General features: G+C 37.8%; 1 non-coding gene across 1 annotated transcript; it reads right to left on the reverse strand.

Annotated features, from left to right (window-relative positions):
* Positions 1–6640: 6640 nt before the first annotated feature.
* Positions 6641–6747, reverse strand: LOC128294561 (small nucleolar RNA R71). Its single transcript, XR_008284871.1, has one exon. It is a non-coding gene; the product is annotated as a small nucleolar RNA R71 (small nucleolar RNA).
* Positions 6748–8038: the final 1291 nt, after the last annotated feature.

The raw sequence follows: 8038 nt of genomic DNA on the forward strand, positions 1-8038 counted from the left end.
TAAATCCAACTTATAATTTTTTTTTTTTTTGCATATCACAATCAAAGCATCCACTCCATTCCATCATTTTAAAACACAAACAATACTCAACTATCACCTAAGTTCACATTCGGAAACTCACCAATACACAAGCCGATTTTTTCATAACATCTAAACTACCTATATGAACATTAAACTATCTCAAACATCACCCATTTGCAATTATTCATTAAAACATAAAGACAACAATCATCCCCTTCAAAAATCTTCCATAGCCGAATACTCAAATCACTACCAATTCAAAATTTTGACATGGGCTAAGTAAGGGACTTAGTAACTAGCTTAATATATGCTATAATTTCAAAAACTAACATGAATTTCATACCTTAATCCAAGCTCAAAGTGACCGAATGCTATCTCCCCTTTTCTTCTTTAGGGTTCGGGTAAGCTAAGGAAGAAGATGAAATATACATTTTGTTTTTCTTTTGTTATTCTATTATAATTTCTTATTTTAATTAAATTTTTTATTTCATAAATTAAACCATTACCATTATAATATTAATATATAATACATAATTTGCTTATCATCATCATCATGGCCGGCCACTTCAACTAAAGTGGGAAATTTGACATGCAAATCCACTTATTTACACCATAAATTATTTGGCCATTACAAAAATAACCTATCATATTTTCAAAAATTTTCACACAAGTCCTATTTAATAATTTCACTCACAAATGACAATATTAAAGGATGAAATTTTCACACATGCACTTTCACATATAATAAGCACAGAATATAACATCTAATTATTTTTATGACTCGGTTTTGTGGTCCCAAAACCACTTTCCAACTGGGGTCAAATTAGGGCTGTCACAGCCCCCATGGGCGTGTTGTCCAACCGTGTGTCCCCTGCACCTAAGTTTTTCAAGTCAGTATGCATGGTAGTAGTACATGGGTAATAGACACGGCCATGTGTCTCAGCCGTGTGAAGGACACGATCATAGGACACGGACGTGTGGTTTTGGCAGAATGTCCGGGTTTTTGGACACGGGTTCGGGACACGTGTGTGTCCCTAGCACACGGGTGAGTGCTCTATACCTTCACGGGTGTGTGAAGCCTTGATGCAAGAGATTTTCTAAGTTTTTCATGAGTTCTCGGTTGGGTCCCGAACCACCCCGGATGTATGTTTCGGGCCTCGTAAGCCCATATATGGGACAAATTGCATGTGAAAAGGAAAGTTTTAAGTTGATTGAAATTTTATGGCACGGTTTTTATGTGATTGATTGAGTTTAAGTCAGGTAACACCTCGAACCCTGTCCTGGCGTCGGGCATGGGTGAGGGGTGTTACACGGGCAAACCACACGGCCGTGTCAATTTGGTAGAATAGAAGCATAACTCACACGGGTTGACCACACGTCCGTGCCTATTTAACAGGCTTGACCACGGCCTGAAGTGTAACACCCCGAATTTGGGCCTAGAAGTATTGGGCCTTGAGTGCGAGTCCGTAAGGAGGTTGTGTATAGATATTTAATTGTGCAATGAAATGACACAATTAAATGTCTGCTTTGGTGGTTAATGGCCCTGAGAAGTGTTAGAGAAATCTTGGTTCAAACTTGGGCTTTAGCAAAAATTTTGGTATTAAGTGAAAAAAAAACCTGGATGCTTGGGTGAGGGTTTTTAAATTATTGTGTTAAATAAATGACACAAGGAAGCTTGTAGTCTAGTGGTTGTGGCGTCATTAAGGTTGTATGGGAGCCTGGGTTCAAGCCTTGGCTCTTGCAATTTATTTTGGTTTTTTTTTAAGGGAACCTGGACTTTGGCCTTTAGACCTTATAATTAATTGGGGATAAAATATGACACAAAAAGCCTTGTGGCTTAGTGGCAAGTAGCGTGTGCAAGATTCGAGGGAGGCATGGGTTGAATCCCATGGCAAGTAAGGAGCATTTATTTTGCTAACAGGGGGCGGCAAGAGTTGGTGTTGAATTTAAACTCTAATGTTGGAGGGATCCCACATTGGGAAGCTAACATAAGAGTGGTTGCGAAGCTGGCTGTAAATAGAGGGAACCATGAGGAGAGTAAAGGTACCTTTCTTGGCTGATCCCTTTCGCTGTATGGCGTGCTCGTTTGGGTTGGGCGTTAGCTAAGAGTGCTCAGAGCGTGGATTAACTCCAGTCTCCTATCAGGTGTGTATTTTCTCGCTACTCTAGCTGTAGGATGGCTACTTCGGGTCGCGATGGGCCGAAAGGGGCCATGTGGGCCTAATGGGCCTACGAGCCCAATTGGATAAGTTGTTTGATTGTGTAGTAAATATTGGACTAGGCTAGGTGAATCTCATATTTGTGGCTAGATTTGGACTAAAAGGGCCACACGAGCGTGTGGGCCCATTTGGGCCGAGAATGGGCTTAGGGCCCTTCGTATTATTATCCCTATTTAGAATACTTTAGTTTACCAATTACAGAAATTCCCTCGACTTGTAAAATTACCAAAGTACCCTCGATTTATAGAATCACTGTTTTACCCTTGATTTACAAAATTACTGTTTTACCCTCGATTTACAAAATTACCATTTTACCCTCGATTATGAAATTACTAAAATACCCCTATAGGGTAGAATTACCAAAATACCCCTAGTTTGTAAAATTACCAAAATACCACTAGTTTATGAAATTACCAAAATACCCTCAATTTGTAAAATTACCAAAATACCCCTGGTTTACACAATTATAGAAATACCCTTGACTTTCTAAAAATTATAGAAATACCATTGTTTACAAAATTACTAAAATACCCTTGGTTTGTAGATTTACCAAAACACCCTTGTAGGATGAAATGACTAAAATACCCCTAATAGGTAAAAAGATTGTAAAGCCCCTGTAGGGTAAAGTGACCGTAATACCCCTGTATGGTAAAATGACGAATATGCCCTTATGTTCCGTATGACTGATATGCTTAGGATTTACATATATTGATATTGGATTAGTTAAGTTTGAGTGATAGGTGGTGGTTATCGTAGGTGATTGATTCTGGAAACGTTTCAACTTCAACCCATAACAGGTGTGTAATAACCCTCGCAGTAGCTTAGATTAATATTCACCGAAAAGCCGAAATGCTAAAATTTCGGCATTTCAGGAACTTGTGATTTTGCCTTTGCTTAAAGATGCGATAGATATGATATGCTCGGTGTTTGGATCGATGGAGCAGGTAAGAGCGCAATTTTGTGCACGATGGTAAGTTGGGCCTCAATAGGCTGGAATCGGGCCCAATAGGCTTTCGGGCCCATTTGGGTAAAACTGATAGAAAATGGAATCTGGAAAAGTTGCATGTTAACACGGTTAGTATTGTTGTAAAATTTGGATTAAGCAGGCTTAGTGGGCTAAATCAGCATTCGTAGGGCCTATTAAGGGTTTTGGGCCTAAAAGCCCGAATTTGATAAAGTGGGTTAAAGATCATTGTTTAAACACTCGAAAATATTGACAATTGTAATGAACATGGAAAACCCTGATTTTTGGTAAATTTATGAAAATACCCTTATAATATGAAAAATGATTGTTTTGCCCTTATGGGCAAGTGACTGACTTGGACTGTGTGGTTGACGAATTTGATTGTGAATATATGTTGGTGATATGAATGACTTGACTATGATTGTTTGATTCAAATATGGGCATGACATTCTGCATACATGACATATTGCATGGGATATGGGTTATATTGATGGAGGAAGTGCTAAAAGGGCTCTACCCCAGTTTATCGAAAAGGGCTTTGCCTCAGTTTATCAGAAAGGGCTTTGCCCCAGTTATTAAAAGAGGCTAGGCCTCCAGTTATATGATAAAGCACTATCTTTGCCGATGGAGAGTTTGGTTGGGTGGGTTGAGTTATTCCCCATAGAGAGCTTGGTTGGTACGGGTGGAGAGTAACAGATGGTGGGTCGAGTAGTCTCCCCAAATGGGCTTGCATACATTCATTGACATTACATGTGATATTGAAATGGGCTTGCATACATCCATTGAAATTACATGTGATATTGAAATGGGCCTAAGGGCCATACCGTTTACAGTAAAGACTTCGGCCCAGTGATATGATTTATGAAAAGGCTTCGGCCCAGTGTATATCAAGACTAAATAGGGCTTTGGCCCAGATTGTCTTGATCTGAGTGTTATTTCTTGTTTGTTTGTTATTGGGAATACACACGAGTTTTCATAAACTCACCCGTTTCTAACTGCAAGTGTAATCCCTAAGCTTAGATGGTTTGGAGCTGCGAGGGACTCGGAGATGGCCACACTCTTGTTTACATTTCTTTTAATTGCAATAAGTAGTGATTTATTTCTTTATAAGTTTTATCTTATTAATATTATTATTTGGTTTTGGGTTGTAATAAGGCCATTTTAATTATTTTTTGGGATTATTTTATCTTATACCCTATATTTTTCGATAACAATATGAGTTAGACCTAAGCGCGTTTCCAAAATGATAATTATTTTCAAAATAACATACGATACAATTAATCGGTTTATCAAAATATCTACTTAAATGAATTCCAACTCATTTTCTCAAAACCTAACCTAGCACCAAAGTGGCAATGGTTGTGGGCATGTCTAAGATTGGATCCAATCAAGAGCTTGGTACTTAGCGACCTTCTAGGCTCACCTCCTCTGTTTGGATACCTACTTGGTGCACAGCTTCCATTCACTTTATTAACTTAGCAAAGACTATCTTTTAAAACACTAAGAAGGACGTTGAAAGAGGCATGGGTTTTCTTAAAAACTTCAATATGACAAGTCGGATTCGGCCATAATGTCTGGGCCAGGTTTGGGGTGTTACATGAAGTAATCGCACACGGGCGTGTCCCTGTCGAGCCCAATTTTAGTCCAATTTAGAAAAGGCCAATTTTGAGGGTTCTTAGGTTTTCTAAAGCCTATAAATACACCCTAGAGGAGGAGGAAAATGGGGACGCAGAGAAGGAAGCAGGGAACTGCTCAAAGAAAGCCGATTGATCCATCTCAGAAGCCGAATTCATCATCAAGACTTAAGATCTCCCCTCAATTTCCCTTCAGGAGTTTTGGGTTTTTCTTTATGTTTTGTATTCATTATTCTTCTGAGATGTTTACCTTTTTAGTTATGAACTAAAACACCTAAATACCTAAGGGGAATGAAACCTAAGATAGATCTTGTTATTATTATCTTAATATTGTATGATAAATATTTGACTTGTTCTTAATTATATGTTCTTAATTCTTGTCTGGATATTCTAGGATATTGATTCAAGTTAAGCTCTTATTCAGAAGAGGAATAGACCCTGTCTAAGAGTACATTTGTCATAATTAAGCGGAGTTGATTGTGCGCCTAAAGATAGGGTGACAATATTTTGCCAGATTAGGGTGAAACCTAATAAGGGAATCCATAGATCGAGTTAATGCAACCTTAGGGAGTTAATTAGAAAGAGATTTCAATTATTCAACCTAGGGTTAGACATTTTTAGTCTCGAGAGGGATAATAATATAACTTAGGGATTTCTACGGATCAGCTCAAATGAATAAATCGTCAGATTCAGAGTCAAATAACAAGTGAAGTCTAGGTGGATTTTTCCTTTGGTATTGTCTTAATCAATCGAGTTTTTCCAAAAGTAATTCCCTAATTCTATTTTCTGTGAATTCTTAGTTTAGTTAATTAGTTAGTTAAAACAAACCCCATTATTCTTAGGCTAGATACTAAAAAGACAGTCATTACTAGTACTCTTAGTTCTTTTGGGTTCGACAATACGATCTTGCTAAAGCTATACTTCTGTTCGATAGGTACACTTGCCTTCATCGTGATAATAGTTAGTTTCAAGAACGATTCATTATAAATATTTAAAACCTGTCACGAATATCACGCATCAAGTTTTTGGTGCTGTTGCCGGGGAACTAAGATATTAGGAACACTCGATTTTTATTTACTTTAGCCATTTACTTTTACTGCAATTTAAATTTTATTCTAATTTTTATTACTAATTCTTCTTTTTCCCTTTTTCTGGTAGGTTCTTATAGTTTATGACTAGAAGAAACCCGTCAGGACCATTACTTTTTGACAGTGAGATCGATCGTACAATTCGCAGAAACAAAAGAGAAATATCTACTAAAAAATAAAAAACTAAAAAGTGGGTAAAAACATCTATCTTCTCTGCGAATCGTTTTTTGAACAATGGAGTCCATGAAAAAATTAAGTGCTGTGAAGCCTAAGATACACAGAGAACGAGAAAGAGGACAATATTCAAACCACAACCGAAGAGATGGCTGAAAACAAGAAAGTCCGCTACCTCTTGCAATTGTTGTTAATCAAAATCCTGCTCCGTGCACTATGTATGATTATGCTAAACTTAATTTAATAGGAACTGAGTCAAGTATAGTTAGACCTGGTATTGCTGCAAAAAGTTTTGAACTGAAACCTAACACAATTCAAATGATACAACAGTTTGTTCAGTTTGATGGTTTGCAGGACGAGGATCCCAATGCTCACTTGGTAAATTTCCTAGAATTTTACGATACTTTTAAAATTAATGGCGTTTCATTGAGGAACAAAGCTAAACAGTGGTTGAACTCGTTACCACAAGGGTCAATTACTATTTGGGAACAAATGATCGAAAAAATTTTATTAAAATATTTCCCACCGGCTAAAACAGCCAAATTACGTAATGATATCTCTTCTTTTGTGCAGATGGATTTAGAAACACTCTACGATGCATTGCAGAGATACAAGGACCTTTTAAGAAGGTACCCTCACCATGGGTTACCACTTTGGCTACAGGTTCAAACGTTCCATAATTGCCTGAATCTTTCGACTCGACAGATGATTGATGCAGCCGCTGGAGGAACTATCAATAATAAGACACCTGAGGCAGCTTACGAATTTATTGAGGAGATGTCACTGAATAACTATCAGTGGCAAGTCATGGGGACAAAGCCAACAAAAATAGCCGGTGTTTATAATGTCGATTCGGTCACCATGCTCTCTAATCAGGTAGAAATCTTGAATAAGAAAATTGATGGTTTTCTTAGTTCTTCACAAGTTCACCCAGTAATGCGGTGCGAAGTAAATTGAGGTGGATCAAGCAATTCAGAATACCCACCTTATGGCCACAACATGGAGAACGAGCAGTTAAATTACATGGATAATAATCCTCGATCTCAAAACAATCCTTACAACAATACTTATAATGCAGGTTGGAGGAATCACCCAAATTTTTCATGGGGAGGCCTAGGAAATCAGAAAGCACCATACTAGCAGGAGAAAAAGCCGAACCTTGAGGAGATGCTAACCAAATTCATCTTGGTGTCAGAAACTCATTTTCAGAATACTGAGACAGCACTTAAGAATCAACAAGCATTGATCCAAGGGCTCGAAACTCAGATTGGACAGCTTGCCAAGTTGATTTCTGAATGACCACAAGGTAGCTTGCCAAGCAACACAGAATCTAACCCAAGGGAGCAACTCAACTCGATTACTAGCTAAGATGAGAAAGGGTTAGTCACACCTGAACCAGAACCAAGGCAAGAAACTCACACCTAAACCAGAACCAAGGCAAGAAACTAAGATAAGCAAAGGTAAAGATAAGGTCGGCCAAAATGACCCAAAACTGGTAAGTACATAATACAAAACTCGTGTGCCATACCCCAATGCGACAAGGAAAGACCGGTCAGATGAACTATTTGGTAAATTCCTTAAACTCTTAAAAAAATTACATATTAACTTACCGTTTATTGAAGCTCTACCGTAGATGCCAAACGCAGTGAAATTTTTAAAGGAGCTTTTAGTAAATAAGCGAAAGTTGGATGAAGCTTCGCATGTGAAGCTAAACGCAATTTGCTCAGCTATTCTATAGAATAAACTACCTAAAAAATTGAAAGATCCAGGAAGTTTTACAATTCCTTGCTTAATTGGTAGTTTAGATGTTAATAATGCATTAGCTGATTTAGGGGCTAGTATTAACGTCATGCGTTACAAAATGTTTAAACAACTAGGTCTTGGGAAACCCAAACAGACTAGGATGAGCATTCAATTAGCAGATAAAACTATAAGATT

This window comes from Gossypium arboreum, chromosome 6, assembly GCF_025698485.1.
Source record: "Gossypium arboreum isolate Shixiya-1 chromosome 6, ASM2569848v2, whole genome shotgun sequence".
NCBI classification, from domain to species: domain Eukaryota; kingdom Viridiplantae; phylum Streptophyta; class Magnoliopsida; order Malvales; family Malvaceae; genus Gossypium; species Gossypium arboreum.